At 41.1% G+C, this 14,387-nt stretch overlaps 29 non-coding genes across 29 annotated transcripts; all 29 read right to left on the bottom strand.

Moving 5' to 3' along the window:
* Positions 1-38: 38 nt before the first annotated feature.
* On the bottom strand, positions 39-120 carry Trnas-uga (transfer RNA serine (anticodon UGA)). Its single transcript has one exon. It is a non-coding gene; the product is annotated as a tRNA-Ser (tRNA).
* Positions 121-2,256: 2,136 nt separating this feature from the next.
* On the bottom strand, positions 2,257-2,338 carry Trnas-cga (transfer RNA serine (anticodon CGA)). The gene has a single exon. It is a non-coding gene; the product is annotated as a tRNA-Ser (tRNA).
* A 74-nt stretch (positions 2,339-2,412) lies between these two features.
* On the bottom strand, positions 2,413-2,494 carry Trnas-aga (transfer RNA serine (anticodon AGA)). Its single transcript has one exon. It is a non-coding gene; the product is annotated as a tRNA-Ser (tRNA).
* A 546-nt stretch (positions 2,495-3,040) lies between these two features.
* Positions 3,041-3,122, bottom strand: Trnas-cga (transfer RNA serine (anticodon CGA)). The gene has a single exon. It is a non-coding gene; the product is annotated as a tRNA-Ser (tRNA).
* A 231-nt stretch (positions 3,123-3,353) lies between these two features.
* On the bottom strand, positions 3,354-3,435 carry Trnas-aga (transfer RNA serine (anticodon AGA)). The gene has a single exon. It is a non-coding gene; the product is annotated as a tRNA-Ser (tRNA).
* Positions 3,436-3,509: 74 nt separating this feature from the next.
* Positions 3,510-3,591, bottom strand: Trnas-aga (transfer RNA serine (anticodon AGA)). The gene has a single exon. It is a non-coding gene; the product is annotated as a tRNA-Ser (tRNA).
* A 74-nt stretch (positions 3,592-3,665) lies between these two features.
* Positions 3,666-3,747, bottom strand: Trnas-aga (transfer RNA serine (anticodon AGA)). The gene has a single exon. It is a non-coding gene; the product is annotated as a tRNA-Ser (tRNA).
* Positions 3,748-3,821: 74 nt separating this feature from the next.
* On the bottom strand, positions 3,822-3,903 carry Trnas-aga (transfer RNA serine (anticodon AGA)). The gene has a single exon. It is a non-coding gene; the product is annotated as a tRNA-Ser (tRNA).
* Positions 3,904-6,047: 2,144 nt separating this feature from the next.
* Positions 6,048-6,129, bottom strand: Trnas-cga (transfer RNA serine (anticodon CGA)). Its single transcript has one exon. It is a non-coding gene; the product is annotated as a tRNA-Ser (tRNA).
* Positions 6,130-6,204: 75 nt separating this feature from the next.
* Trnas-aga (transfer RNA serine (anticodon AGA)) lies at positions 6,205-6,286 on the bottom strand. Its single transcript has one exon. It is a non-coding gene; the product is annotated as a tRNA-Ser (tRNA).
* Positions 6,287-6,517: 231 nt separating this feature from the next.
* On the bottom strand, positions 6,518-6,599 carry Trnas-aga (transfer RNA serine (anticodon AGA)). Its single transcript has one exon. It is a non-coding gene; the product is annotated as a tRNA-Ser (tRNA).
* Positions 6,600-7,143: 544 nt separating this feature from the next.
* Trnas-aga (transfer RNA serine (anticodon AGA)) lies at positions 7,144-7,225 on the bottom strand. The gene has a single exon. It is a non-coding gene; the product is annotated as a tRNA-Ser (tRNA).
* A 74-nt stretch (positions 7,226-7,299) lies between these two features.
* On the bottom strand, positions 7,300-7,381 carry Trnas-aga (transfer RNA serine (anticodon AGA)). Its single transcript has one exon. It is a non-coding gene; the product is annotated as a tRNA-Ser (tRNA).
* A 74-nt stretch (positions 7,382-7,455) lies between these two features.
* Trnas-uga (transfer RNA serine (anticodon UGA)) lies at positions 7,456-7,538 on the bottom strand. The gene has a single exon. It is a non-coding gene; the product is annotated as a tRNA-Ser (tRNA).
* Positions 7,539-7,612: 74 nt separating this feature from the next.
* Trnas-aga (transfer RNA serine (anticodon AGA)) lies at positions 7,613-7,694 on the bottom strand. Its single transcript has one exon. It is a non-coding gene; the product is annotated as a tRNA-Ser (tRNA).
* A 232-nt stretch (positions 7,695-7,926) lies between these two features.
* On the bottom strand, positions 7,927-8,008 carry Trnas-uga (transfer RNA serine (anticodon UGA)). Its single transcript has one exon. It is a non-coding gene; the product is annotated as a tRNA-Ser (tRNA).
* Positions 8,009-8,083: 75 nt separating this feature from the next.
* Trnas-aga (transfer RNA serine (anticodon AGA)) lies at positions 8,084-8,165 on the bottom strand. The gene has a single exon. It is a non-coding gene; the product is annotated as a tRNA-Ser (tRNA).
* A 388-nt stretch (positions 8,166-8,553) lies between these two features.
* On the bottom strand, positions 8,554-8,635 carry Trnas-cga (transfer RNA serine (anticodon CGA)). Its single transcript has one exon. It is a non-coding gene; the product is annotated as a tRNA-Ser (tRNA).
* A 75-nt stretch (positions 8,636-8,710) lies between these two features.
* Positions 8,711-8,792, bottom strand: Trnas-aga (transfer RNA serine (anticodon AGA)). The gene has a single exon. It is a non-coding gene; the product is annotated as a tRNA-Ser (tRNA).
* Positions 8,793-9,337: 545 nt separating this feature from the next.
* On the bottom strand, positions 9,338-9,419 carry Trnas-uga (transfer RNA serine (anticodon UGA)). Its single transcript has one exon. It is a non-coding gene; the product is annotated as a tRNA-Ser (tRNA).
* Positions 9,420-9,493: 74 nt separating this feature from the next.
* On the bottom strand, positions 9,494-9,575 carry Trnas-aga (transfer RNA serine (anticodon AGA)). Its single transcript has one exon. It is a non-coding gene; the product is annotated as a tRNA-Ser (tRNA).
* A 2,144-nt stretch (positions 9,576-11,719) lies between these two features.
* On the bottom strand, positions 11,720-11,801 carry Trnas-cga (transfer RNA serine (anticodon CGA)). The gene has a single exon. It is a non-coding gene; the product is annotated as a tRNA-Ser (tRNA).
* Positions 11,802-11,876: 75 nt separating this feature from the next.
* On the bottom strand, positions 11,877-11,958 carry Trnas-aga (transfer RNA serine (anticodon AGA)). The gene has a single exon. It is a non-coding gene; the product is annotated as a tRNA-Ser (tRNA).
* A 74-nt stretch (positions 11,959-12,032) lies between these two features.
* Trnas-aga (transfer RNA serine (anticodon AGA)) lies at positions 12,033-12,114 on the bottom strand. The gene has a single exon. It is a non-coding gene; the product is annotated as a tRNA-Ser (tRNA).
* A 389-nt stretch (positions 12,115-12,503) lies between these two features.
* Positions 12,504-12,585, bottom strand: Trnas-aga (transfer RNA serine (anticodon AGA)). Its single transcript has one exon. It is a non-coding gene; the product is annotated as a tRNA-Ser (tRNA).
* Positions 12,586-12,973: 388 nt separating this feature from the next.
* Positions 12,974-13,055, bottom strand: Trnas-cga (transfer RNA serine (anticodon CGA)). Its single transcript has one exon. It is a non-coding gene; the product is annotated as a tRNA-Ser (tRNA).
* A 75-nt stretch (positions 13,056-13,130) lies between these two features.
* On the bottom strand, positions 13,131-13,212 carry Trnas-uga (transfer RNA serine (anticodon UGA)). Its single transcript has one exon. It is a non-coding gene; the product is annotated as a tRNA-Ser (tRNA).
* Positions 13,213-13,444: 232 nt separating this feature from the next.
* Positions 13,445-13,526, bottom strand: Trnas-uga (transfer RNA serine (anticodon UGA)). The gene has a single exon. It is a non-coding gene; the product is annotated as a tRNA-Ser (tRNA).
* A 74-nt stretch (positions 13,527-13,600) lies between these two features.
* Trnas-aga (transfer RNA serine (anticodon AGA)) lies at positions 13,601-13,682 on the bottom strand. Its single transcript has one exon. It is a non-coding gene; the product is annotated as a tRNA-Ser (tRNA).
* Positions 13,683-14,387: the final 705 nt, after the last annotated feature.

Raw genomic sequence — 14,387 nt, 5'->3', positions numbered from 1 at the left:
TTTCCCGAATCACTTATGAAAACGTAATTTCATTTCAGCGTTGTCGGCAGGATTCGAACCTACGCGGGCAGAGCCCAACAGATTTCAAGTCTGTCGCCTTAACCACTCGGCCACGACAACTGTACTTAATGTTCAATGCAAATAGTGAAAGTGGCACTATTCACGAATAACTCATAAATTGTAATTTATTTCAGCGTTGTCGACAGGATTCGAACCTACGAGGGCAGATCCCAACAGATTTCAAGTCTGTCGCCTTAACCACTCGGCCACGAAAAACGGGGCTTAATGTTCAATGCAAATAGATAAAATCGCACTTTTCCCGAAACACTTATGAAAACGTTATTTTATTCCAGCGTTGTGAACAGAATTCGAACCTACGAGGGCAGAGCCAAACAGATTGCTAGTCTGTCGCCTTAAGAGATCATGTCCCAATTCAAAGGGATAGGCTTTTCAATGGAATGTAGGGGAGGGTTAGGTAAAGTGGACCACCTAAGTCTTAAATCGTTACAATTCACTGATTTCACCAAAACATTTGACTTGTTTTTTTGAGAGTTAACTCAAAGGTATTTCGCTAATTTTTGAAGTGCCCTTTTATTGATTGCTTGCTTTCTTACATAACTTTTTTTTGATTTAAAAGCACTTCCAATAGTCCACTTTACCCCACACATGTGGGGTAAAGTGGACCACCGTAAGTTTTGAGTAAACAAGGCAATTTGTTCCACATCACAATCAATTTATTTACAAATTGTCATCATAAGCGAAGTAGTTATGAAAGTAATCGCAGTTCATCATCAATTTTTAAAAAATTAATTCATAAATAAAGTTGTCATACTCTTCATTACACCCAGAGCAGGCTTCATGCGCCCATCGCATTCATTTGGAGCACTGGATCCACCCATCATTCTAGGATGATTTGGAATACATTTCGTTGCAGTAAAAGCATTCTGAATCTACGTTGTTATCACTTTCATCGACTGTGTCCTTCTGCTGCATTGATGACCTGGAAACCTTAGCTTTCTTCATAGAACGCTTTTTCGATGAACTTATTTTACTGCTGTTGCCAGATACCGCGGATTGGCTACGATTCGTTGCAGCCAACTGCTTCTTGTATGGTGAACTGGTTAAAATAGCAGTTGCACCTGTCTTAGACTTCCTCTTTTGGCGAGTGTGAGCTGCTTTCGGCATAGGAAGCAGTTCAACAGGACTTATAATTGTGAAACTGAAATTTGCATCTTCAGGAGAGGACGGTTGGGCTACATCTATTGGCTGTGCAGGTAACGATTCAGGCATCTCGGGAAGACCAGCCGCATCTAAACCAATATTTCTGCCATCACACAAGTCAATGCTAGTTGAACTAACATTAACGGAGTAAGATTCGGTGTTGGTTGGAACAGGATCAATATGGATCAGGATCAAGATCAGGATCTTAGGTCCACTTTACCCCCACCCCTATGTAATGCGTACGTGATACAGTAAAACTCCTTTCTACCATTCAACCAAACTTCTACCTTATGTTTGTAAAATAAAATCTAAGTTACAAGACATACCTTTCAATAGATCAGAGAGTACAAAAAACGAATTCCGTGCCTTTTCTTGCCTGCTTATCCACGTAACCTCGAATAATGGCGTGTGCAACCACGTTATGTCATGCTTCACTAAACTTAGTGGTATCCGCGCGGTTAAAAAACTTTATTAAGAAAATAAGAGGGGTGTGCCACTTTACCCCGTTGGTCCGCTTTACCCCACCTTCCCCTACATTAAATCAAGAAGCTACCATCGCAAAACTACGTCATAAACTTATCCTGAATTTTGGCTTGCAACGAGACCTAAGTTATGACTGCCTACAGTCTTAATTTAGACAGAATCCATGTAACCAATTTTCTATGACAACTGCCTAAACTTTACAACAAGTTTTTATCTTAAAATTTTAAGACAAATATTCCAAAATACCAAAAATTCAAACACACACAAAACTTACAACTAAGCCTAGACCTGGAACCGGCTATCGCCAAAATATAAACAAAATAGTCCACATCGGCGTCACATGCACATTGAATCGGAAAATTTCTTAATTTTTTTAATATGACGCTTTGAGTGCGAAATCGTCACAATCGCCGTTTTGACGGTACAAAAGTTTCATTCTATTGGGAAGTGACCACTTAACCACTCGACCACGACAATTGTGCTTAATGATCAATGCAAACAGTGAAAATCGCACTTTTCCCGAATTACTCATAAATTGTAATTTTATTTGAGCGTTGTCGGCAGGATTCGAACCTACGCGGGCAGAGCCCAACAGATTTCGAGTCTGTCGCCTTAACCACTCGGCCACGACAACTTTGCTTAATGTTCAATGCAAATAGATAAAATCGCACTTTTCCCGAATCACTCATAAATTGTAATTTATTTCAGCGTTGTCGGCAGGATTCGAACCTACGCGGGCAGAGCCCAACAAATTTCTAGTCTGTCGCCTTAACCACTCGGCCACGACAACTGTACTTAATGTTCAATGCAAATAGTTAAAGTTGCACTTTTCACGAATCACTCATAAATTGTAATTTATTTCAGCGTTGTCGGCAGCATTCGAACCTACGCGGGCAGAGCCCAACAAATTTCTAGTCTATCGCCTTAACCACTCGGCCACGACAACTGTACTTAATGTTCAAAGCAAATAGATAAAATCGCTCTTTTCTCGAATCACTCATGAAAACGTAATTTTATTTCAGCGTTGTCGACAGGATTCGAACCTACGCGGGCAGAGCTCAACAGATTTCAAGTCTGTCGCCTTAACCACTCGGCCACGAAAAACGGGGCTTAATGTTCAATGCAAATAATGAAAATCGCACTTTTCCCGAATCACTCATAAATTTTTATTTTATTTGAGCGTTGTCGGCAGGATTCGAACCTACGCGGGCAGAGCCTAACAGATTTCTAGTTTGTCACCTTAACCACTCGGCCACGACAACTGTGCTTAATGTTCAATGCAAATAGATAAAATCGCTCTTTTCTCGAATCACTCATGAATTGTAATTTATTTCAGCGTTGTCGGCAGGATTCGAACCTACGCGGGCAGAGCCCAACAGATTTCGAGTCTGTCGCCTTAACCACTCGGCCACGACAACTGTACTTAATGTTAAATGCAAATAGATAAATTCGCACTTTTCCCGAATCACTCATAAATTGTAATTTTATTTGAGCGTTGTCGGCAGGATTCGAACCTACGCGGGCAGAGCCCAACAGATTTCTAATCGGTCGCCTTAACCACTCGGCCACGACAACTGTACTTAATGTTCAATGCAAATAGATAAAATCGCACTATTCACGAATCACTCAAAAATTGTAATTTATTTCAGCGTTGTCGGCAGGATTCGAACCTACGCCGGCAGAGCCCAACAGATTTCTAGTCTGTCGCCTTAACCACTCGGCCACGACAACTGTACTTAATGTTCAATGCAAATAGTTAAAGTTGCACTTTTCACGAATCACTCATAAATTGTAATTTATTTCAGCGTTGTCGGCAGGATTCGAACCTACGCGGGCAGAGCCCAACAGATTTCTAGTCTGTCGCCTTAACCACTCGGCCACGACAACTGTAATTAATGTTCAATGCAAATAGTTAAAGTTGCACTTTTCACGAATCACTCATAAATTGTAATTTATTTGAGCGTTGTCGGCAGCATTCGAACCTACGCGGGCAGAGCCCAACAGATTTCTAGTCTGTCGCCTTAACCACTCGGCCACGACAACTGTACTTAATGTTAAATGAAAATAGATAAATTCGCACTTTTCCCGAATCACTCATAAATTGTAATTTATTTCAGCGTTGTCGGCAGGATTCGAACCTACGCGGGCAGAGCCCAACAGATTTCTAATCTGTCGCCTTAACCACTCGGCCACGACAACTGTGCTTAATGTTCAATGCAAATATTGAAATTGACACTTTTCACGAATCACTCATAAATTGTAATTTTATTTCAGCGTTGTCGACAGGATTCGAACCTACGCGTGCAGATCCCAACAGATTTCAAGTCTGTCGCCTTAACCACTCGGCCACGAAAAACGGGGCTTAATGTTCAATGCAAATAGATAAAATCGCACTTTTCCCGAAACACTTATGAAAACGTCATTTTTTTCCAGCGTTGTGAACAGAATTCGAAACTTCGAGGGCAGAGCCAAACAGATTGCTAGTCTGTCGCCTTAAGGGGTCATGTTCCAATTCAAAAGGATAGGTTTTTCAATGGAAAGTAGGGGAGGGTGGGGTAAAGCGGACCACCTAAGTCTTAAATCGTTACAATTCACTGATTTCACCAAAACATTTGACTTTTTTGTTTTGAGAGTTAAATCAAAGGTATTTCGCTAATTTTTGAAGTGCCCTTTTATTGATTGCTTGCTTTCTTACATAACTTTTTTTTGATTTAAAAGAACCCCCAATAGTCCACTTTACCCCACACATGTGGGCTAAAGTGGACCACCGTAAGTTTTGAGTAAACAAGGCAATTTGTTCCACATCACAATCAATTTATTTACAAATTGTCATCATAAGCGAAGTAGTTATGAAAGTAATCGCAGTTCACCATCAATTTTTAAAAACTTAATTCACAAATAATGTTGTCATCCTCTTCATTACACCCAGAGCAGGCTTCATGCGCCCATCGCATGCATTTGGAGCACTGGATCCACCCATCATTCTAGGATGATTTGCAATACATTTCGTTGCAGTAAAAGCATTCTGCATCTACGTTGTTATCACTTTCATCGACTGTGTCCTTCTGCTGCATTGATGACCTGGAAACCTTAGCTTTCTTCATAGAACGCTTTTTCGATGAACTTATTTTACTGCTGTTGCCAGATACCGCGGATTGACTACGATTCGTTGCAGCCAACTGCTTCTTGTATGGTGAACTGGTTAAAATAGCAGTTGCACCTGTCTTAGACTTCCTCTTTTGGCGAGTGTGAGCTGCTTTCGGCATAGGAAGCAGTTCAACAGGACTTATAATTGTGAAACTGAAATTTGCATCTTCAGGAGAGGCCGGTTGGGCTACATCTATTGGCTGTGCAGGTAACGATTCAGGCATCTCGGGAAGACCAGCCGCATCTAAGCCAATATTTCTGCCATCACACAAGTCAATGCTAGTTGAACTAACATTAACGGAGTAAGATTCGGTGTTGGTTGGAACAGGATCAATATGGATCAGGATCAGGATCAGGATCAGGATCATAGGTCCACTTTACCCCCACCCCTATGTAATGCGTACGTGATTCAGTAAAACTTCTTTCTACCATTCAACCAAACGTCTACCTTATGTTTGTAAAATAAAATCTAAGTTACAAGACATACCTTTCAATAGATCAGAGAGTACAAAAAACGAATTCCGTGCCTTTTCTTGCCTGTTTTTCCACGTAACCTCGAATAATGGCGTGTGCAACCACGTTATGTCATGCTTCACTAAACTTAGTGGTATTCGCGCGCTTAAAAAACTTTATTAAGAAAATAAGAGGGGTGTGCCACTTTACCAAGTTGGTCGGCTTTACCCCACCTTCCCCTACATTAAATCAAGAAGCTACCATCGCAAAACTACATCATAAACTTATCCTGAATTTTGGCTTGCAGCGAGACCTAGGTTTTGACTGCCTACAGTCTTAATTTAGACAGAATCCATGTAACCAATTTTCTATGACAACTGCCTAAACTTTACAACAAGTTTTTATCTTAAAATTTTAAGACAAATATTCCAAAATACCAAAAATTCAAACCCACACAAAACTTACAACTAAGCCTAGACCTGGAACCGGCTATCGCCAAAATATTAACAAAATAGTCCACATCGGCGTCACATGCACATTGAACGGGAAAATTTCTTAATTTTTTTAATATGACGCTTTGAGTGCGAAAACGTCACAATCGCCGTTTTGCCGGTACAAAAGTTTCATTCTATTGGGAAGTGACCACTTAACCACTCGACCACGACAATTGTGCTTAATGATCAATGCAAACAGTGAAAATCGCACTTTTCCCGAATTACTCATAAATTGTAATTTTATTTGAGCGTTGTCGGCAGGATTCGAACCTACGCGGGCAGAGCCCAACAGATTTCGAGTCTGTCGCCTTAACCACTCGGCCACGACAACTTTGCTTAATGTTCAATGCAAATAGATAAAATCGCACTTTTCCCGAATCACTCATAAATTGTAATTTTATTTGAGCGTTGTCGGCAGGATTCGAACCTACGCGGGCAGAGCCCAACAGATTTCTAGTCTGTCGCCTTAACCACTCGGCCACGACAACTGTACTTAATGTTCAATGCAAATAGATAAAATCGCACTATTCACGAATCACTCATAAATTGTAATTTACTTGAGCGTTGTCGACAGGATTCGAACCTACGCGGGCAGAGCCCAACATATTTCTAATCTGTCGCCTTAACCACTCGGCCACGACAACTGTACTTAATGTTAAATGCAAATAGATAAATTCGCACTTTTCCCGAATCACTCATAAATTGTAATTTTATTTGAGCGTTGTCGGCAGGATTCGAACCTACGCGGGTGGAGCCCAACAGATTTCTAATCTGTCGCCTTAACCACTCGGCCACGACAACTGTGCTTAATGTTCAATGCAAATAGATAAAATCGCACTGTTCACGAATCACTCATAAATTGTAATTTATTTGAGCGTTGTCGGCAGGATTCGAAGCTACGCGGGCAGAGCCCAACAGATTTCTAGTCTGTCGCCTTAACCACTCGGCCACGACAACTGTACTTAATGTTCAATGCAAATAGTGAAAATCGCACTTTTCCCGAATCACTCATAAATTGTAATTTTATTTGGGCGTTGTCGGCAGGATTCGAACCTACGCGAGAAGAGCCCAACAGATTTCTAGTCTGTCGCCTTAACCACTCGGCCACGACAACTGTACTTAATGTTCAATGCAAATAGATAAAATCGCACTATTCACGAATCACTCATAAATTGTAATTTATTTCAGCGTTGTCGGCAGGATTCGAACCTACGCGGGCAGAGCCCAACAGATTTCAAGTCGGTCGCCTTAACCACTCGGCCACGAAAAACTGTACTTAATGTTCAATGCAAATAGTTAAAGTTGCACTATTCACGAATCACTCATAAATTGTAATTTATTTCAGCGTTGTCGGCAGGATTCGAACCTACGCGGGCGGAGCCCAACAGATTTCTAGTCTGTCGCCTTAACCACTCGGCCACGACAACTGTACTTAATGTTAAATGCAAATAGATAAATTCGCACTTTTCCCGAATCACTCATAAATTGTAATTTATTTCAGCGTTGTCGACAGGATTCGAACCTACGCGGGCAGAGCCCAACAGATTTCTAGTCTGTCGCCTTAACCACTCGGCCACGACAACTGTACTTAATGTTCAATGCAAATAGATAAAATCGCACTATTCACGAATCACTCATAAATTGTAATTTATTTCAGCGTTGTCGGCAGGATTCGAACCTACGCGGGCAGAGCCCAACAGATTTCAAGTCTGTCGCCTTAACCACTCGGCCACGAAAAACTGTACTTAATGTTCAATGCAAATAGTTAAAGTTGCACTATTCACGAATCACTCATAAATTGTAATTTATTTCAGCGTTGTCGGCAGGATTCGAACCTACGCGGGCGGAGCCCAACAGATTTCTAGTCTGTCGCCTTAACCACTCGGCCACGACAACTGTACTTAATGTTCAATGCAAATAGTTAAAGTTGCACTTTTCACGAATCACTCATAAATTGTAATTTATTTCAGCGTTTACGGCAGGATTCGAACCTACGCGGGCAGATTCCAACAAATTTCTAGTCTATCGCCTTAACCACTAGGCCACGACAACTGTACTTAATGTTCAATGCAAATAGATAAAATCGCTCTTTTTTCGAATCACTCATGAAAACGTAATTTTATTTCAGCGTTGTCGACAGGATTCGAAGCTACGCGGGCAGAGCCCAACAGATTTCAAGTCTGTCGCCTTAACCACTCGGCCACGACAACTTTGCTTAATGTTCAATGCAAATACTGAAAATCGCACTTTTCCCGAATCACTCATAAATTGTAATTTTATTTGAGCGTTGTCGGCAGGATTCGAACCTACGCGGGCAGAGACCAACAAATTTCTAGTCTGTCGCCTTAACCACTCGGCCACGACAACTGTACTTAATGTTCAATGCAAATAGATAAAATCGCACTATTCACGAATCACTCATAAATTGTAATTTATTTCAGCGTTGTCGGCAGGATTCGAACCTACGCGGGCAGAGCCTAACAGATTTCTAGTTTGTCACCTTAACTACTCGGCCACGACAACTGTACTTAATGTTCAATGCAAATAGATAAAATCGTTCTTTTCTCGAATCACTCATAAATTGTAATTTTATTTGAGCGTTGTCGGCAGGATTCGAACCTACGCGGGCAGAGCATAACAGATTTCTAGTCTGTCGCTTTAACCACTCGGCCACGACAACTGTGCTTAATGTTCAATGCAAATAGATAAAATCGCTCTTTTCTCGAATCACTCATGAATTGTAATTTTATTTCAGCGTTGTCGGCAGGATTCGAACCTACGCGGGCAGAGCCCAACAGATTTCGAGTCTGTCGCCTTAACCACTCGGCCACGACAACTGTACTTAATGTTAAATGAAAATAGATAAATTCGCACTTTTCCCGAATCACTCATAAATTGTAATTTTATTTGAGCGTTGTCGGCAGGATTCGAACCTACGCGGGCAGAGCCCAACAGATTTCTAGTCTGTCGCCTTAACCACTCGGCCACGACAACTGTACTTAATGTTCAATGCAAATAGATAAAATCGCACTATTCACGAATCACTCATAAATTGTAATTTATTTGAGCGTTGTCGACAGGATTCGAACCTACGCGGGCAGAGCCCAACATATTTCTAATCTGTCGCCTTAACCACTCGGCCACGACAACTGTACTTAATGTTAAATGCAAATAGATAAATTCGCACTTTTTCCGAATCACTCATAAATTGTAATTTTATTTGAGCGTTGTCGGCAGGATTCGAACCTACGCGGGTGGAGCCCAACAAATTTCTAATCTGTCGCCTTAACCACTCGGCCACGACAACTGTGCTTAATGTTCAATGCAAATAGATAAAATCGCACTGTTCACGAATCACTCATAAATTGTAATTTATTTGAGCGTTGTCGGCAGGATTCGAAGCTACGCGGGCAGAGCCCAACAGATTTCTAGTCTGTCGCCTTAACCTGTCGGCCACGACAACAGTACTTAATGTTCAATGCAAATAGATATAATCGCACTATTCTCGAATCACTCATGAAAACGTAATTTTATTTGAGCGTTGTCGGCAGGATTCGAACCTACGCGGGCAGAGCCCAACAGATTTCAAGTCTGTCGCCTTAACCACTCGGCCACGACAACTGTACTTAATGTTAAATGAAAATAGATAAATTCGCACTTTTCCCGAATCACTCATAAATTGTAATTTATTTCAGCGTTGTCGGCAGGATTCGAACCTACGCGGGCAGAGCCCAACAGATTTCTAATCTGTCGCCTTAACCACTCGGCCACGACAACTGTGCTTAATGTTCAATGCAAATATTGAAATTGACACTTTTCACGAATCACTCATAAATTGTAATTTTATTTCAGCGTTGTCGACAGGATTCGAACCTACGCGTGCAGATCCCAACAGATTTCAAGTCTGTCGCCTTAACCACTCGGCCACGAAAAACGGGGCTTAATGTTCAATGCAAATAGATAAAATCGTACTTTTCCCGAAACACTTATGAAAACGTCATTTTTTTCCAGCGTTGTGAACAGAATTCGAAACTTCGAGGGCAGAACCAAACAGATTGCTAGTCTGTCGCCTTAAGGGGTCATGTTCCAATTCAAAAGGATAGGTTTTTCAATGGAAAGTAGGGGAGGGTGGGGTAAAGCGGACCACCTAAGTCTTAAATCGTTACAATTCACTGATTTCACCAAAACATTTGACTTTTTTGTTTTGAGAGTTAAATCAAAGGTATTTCGCTAATTTTTGAAGTGCCCTTTTATTGATTGCTTGCTTTCTTACATAACTTTTTTTTGATTTAAAAGAACCCCCAATAGTCCACTTTACCCCACACATGTGGGCTAAAGTGGACCACCGTAAGTTTTGAGTAAACAAGGCAATTTGTTCCACATCACAATCAATTTATTTACAAATTGTCATCATAAGCGAAGTAGTTATGAAAGTAATCGCAGTTCACCATCAATTTTTAAAAACTTAATTCACAAATAATGTTGTCATCCTCTTCATTACACCCAGAGCAGGCTTCATGCGCCCATCGCATGCATTTGGAGCACTGGATCCACCCATCATTCTAGGATGATTTGCAATACATTTCGTTGCAGTAAAAGCATTCTGCATCTACGTTGTTATCACTTTCATCGACTGTGTCCTTCTGCTGCATTGATGACCTGGAAACCTTAGCTTTCTTCATAGAACGCTTTTTCGATGAACTTATTTTACTGCTGTTGCCAGATACCGCGGATTGACTACGATTCGTTGCAGCCAACTGCTTCTTGTATGGTGAACTGGTTAAAATAGCAGTTGCACCTGTCTTAGACTTCCTCTTTTGGCGAGTGTGAGCTGCTTTCGGCATAGGAAGCAGTTCAACAGGACTTATAATTGTGAAACTGAAATTTGCATCTTCAGGAGAGGCCGGTTGGGCTACATCTATTGGCTGTGCAGGTAACGATTCAGGCATCTCGGGAAGACCAGCCGCATCTAAGCCAATATTTCTGCCATCACACAAGTCAATGCTAGTTGAACTAACATTAACGGAGTAAGATTCGGTGTTGGTTGGAACAGGATCAATATGGATCAGGATCAGGATCAGGATCAGGATCATAGGTCCACTTTACCCCCACCCCTATGTAATGCGTACGTGATTCAGTAAAACTTCTTTCTACCATTCAACCAAACGTCTACCTTATGTTTGTAAAATAAAGTCTAAGTTACAAGACATACCTTTCAATAGATCAGAGAGTACAAAAAACGAATTCCGTGCCTTTTCTTGCCTGTTTTTCCACGTAACCTCGAATAATGGCGTGTGCAACCACGTTATGTCATGCTTCACTAAACTTAGTGGTATCCGCGCGCTTAAAAAACTTTATTAAGAAAATAAGAGGGGTGTGCCACTTTACCAAGTTGGTCGGCTTTACCCCACCTTCCCCTACATTAAATCAAGAAGCTACCATCGCAAAACTACATCATAAACTTATCCTGAATTTTGGCTTGCAGCGAGACCTAGGTTTTGACTGCCTACAGTCTTAATTTAGACAGAATCCATGTAACCAGTTTTCTATGACAACTGCCTAAACTTTACAACAAGTTTTTATCTTAAAATTTTAAGAAAAATATTCCAAAATACCAAAAATTCAAACCCACACAAAACTTACAACTAAGCCTAGACCTGGAACCGGCTATCGCCAAAATATTAACAAAATAGTCCACATCGGCGTCACATGCACATTGAACGGGAAAATTTCTTAATTTTTTTAATATGACGCTTTGAGTGCGAAAACGTCACAATCGCCGTTTTGCCGGTACAAAAGTTTCATTCTATTGGGAAGTGACCACTTAACCACTCGACCACGACAATTGTGCTTAATGATCAATGCAAACAGTGAAAATCGCACTTTTCCCGAATTACTCATAAATTGTAATTTTATTTGAGCGTTGTCGGCAGGATTCGAACCTACGCGGGCAGAGCCCAACAGATTTCGAGTCTGTCGCCTTAACCACTTGGCCACGACAACTTTGCTTAATGTTCAATGCAAATAGATAAAATCGCACTTTTCCCGAATCACTCATAAATTGTAATTTTATTTGAACGTTGTCGGCAGGATTCGAACCTACGCGGGCAGAGCCCAACAGATTTCTAGTCTGTCGCCTTAACCACTCGGCCACGACAATTGTACTTAATGTTCAATGCAAATAGATAAAATCGCACTATTCACGAATCACTCATAAATTGTAATTTATTTGAGCGTTGTCGGCAGGATTCGAACCTACGCGGGCAGAGCCCAACAGATTTCTAGTCTGTCGCCTTAACCACTCGGCCACGACAACTGTACTTAATGTTCAATGCAAATAGTTAAAGTTGCACTTTTCACGAATCACTCATAAATTGTAATTTATTTCAGCGTTTACGGCAGGATTCGAACCTACGCGGGCAGAGCCCAACAAATTTCTAGTCTATCGCCTTAACCACTAGGCCACGACAACTGTACTTAATGTTCAATGCAAATAGATAAAATCGCTCTTTTTTCGAATCACTCATGAAAACGTAATTTTATTTCAGCTTTGTCGACAGGATTCGAAGCTACGCGGGCAGAGCCCAACAGATTTCAAGTCTGTCGCCTTAACCACTCGGCCACGACAACTTTGCTTAATGTTCAATGCAAATACTGAAAATCGCACTTTTCCCGAATCACTCATAAATTGTAATTTTACTTGAGCGTTGTCGGCAGGATTCGAACCTACGCGGGCAGAGCCCAACAAATTTCTAGTCTGTCGCCTTAACCACTCGGCCACGACAACTGTACTTAATGTTCAATGCAAATAGATAAAATCGCACTATTCACGAATCACTCATAAATTGTAATTTATTTCAGCGTTGTCGGCAGGATTCGAACCTACGCGGGCAGAGCCTAACAGATTTCTAGTTTGTCACCTTAACTACTCGGCCACGACAACTGTACTTAATGTTCAATGCAAATAGATAAAATCGTTCTTTTCTCGAATCACTCATAAATTGTAATTTTATTTGAGCGTTGTCGGCAGGATTCGAACCTACGCGGGCAGAGCATAACAGATTTCTAGTCTGTCGCTTTAACCACTCGGCCACGACAACTGTGCTTAATGTTCAATGCAAATAGATAAAATCGCTCTTTTCTCGAATCACTCATGAATTGTAATTTTATTTCAGCGTTGTCGGCAGGATTCGAACCTACGCGGGCAGAGCCCAACAGATTTCGAGTCTGTCGCCTTAACCACTTGGCCACGACAACTGTGCTTAATGTTCAATGCAAATAGATAAAATCGCACTTTTCCCGAATCACTCATAAATTGTAATTTTATTTGAGCGTTGTCGGCAGGATTCGAACCTACGCGGGCAGAGCCCAACAGATTTCAAGTCTGTCGCCTTAACCACTCGGCCACGACAACTGTACTTAATGTTCAATGCAAATAGTTAAAGTGGCACTTTTCACGAATCACTCATAAATTGTAATTTATTTCAGCGTTGTCGGCAGGATTCGAACCTACGCGGGCAGAGCCCAACAGATTTCTCGTCTGTCGCCTTAACCTGTCGGCCACGACAACAGTACTTAATGTTCAATGCAAATAGATATAATCGCACTATTCTCGAATCACTCATGAAAACGTAATTTTGTTTGAGCGTTGTCGGCAGGATTCGAACCTACGCGGGCAGAGCCCAACAGATTTCAAGTCTGTCGCCTTAACCACTCGGCCACGACAACTGTACTTAATGTTAAATGAAAATAGATAAATTCGCACTTTTCCCGAATCACTCATAAATTGTAATTTATTTCAGCGTTGTCGGCAGGATTCGAACCTACGCGGGCAGAGCCCAACAGATTTCTAATCTGTCGCCTTAACCACTCGGCCACGACAACTGTGCTTAATGTTCAATGCAAATATTGAAATTGACACTTTTCACGAATCACTCATAAATTGTAATTTTATTTCAGCGTTGTCGACAGGATTCGAACCTACGCGTGCAGATCCCAACAGATTTCAAGTCTGTCGCCTTAACCACTCGGCCACGAAAAACGGGGCTTAATGTTCAATGCAAATAGATAAAATCGTACTTTTCCCGAAACACTTATGAAAACGTCATTTTTTTCCAGCGTTGTGAACAGAATTCGAAACTTCGAGGGCAGAACCAAACAGATTGCTAGTCTGTCGCCTTAAGGGGTCATGTTCCAATTCAAAAGGATAGGTTTTTCAATGGAAAGTAGGGGAGGGTGGGGTAAAGCGGACCACCTAAGTCTTAAATCGTTACAATTCACTGATTTCACCAAAACATTTGACTTTTTTGTTTTGAGAGTTAAATCAAAGGTATTTCGCTAATTTTTGAAGTGCCCTTTTATTGATTGCTTGCTTTCTTACATAACTTTTTTTTGATTTAAAAGAACCCCCAATAGTCCACTTTACCCCACACATGTGGGCTAAAGTGGACCACCGTAAGTTTTGAGTAAACAAGGCAATTTGTTCCACATCACAATCAATTTATTTACAAATTGTCATCATAAGCGAAGTAGTTATGAAAGTAATCGCAGTTCACCATCAATTTTTAAAAACTTAATTCACAAATAATG

This window comes from Clavelina lepadiformis, chromosome 2 (genome assembly GCF_947623445.1).
Source record: "Clavelina lepadiformis chromosome 2, kaClaLepa1.1, whole genome shotgun sequence".
Lineage (NCBI taxonomy): Eukaryota > Metazoa > Chordata > Ascidiacea > Aplousobranchia > Clavelinidae > Clavelina > Clavelina lepadiformis.
Note: the sequence above shows the minus strand (reverse complement) of the source record. Positions and strands in the feature narration are given on the sequence as shown.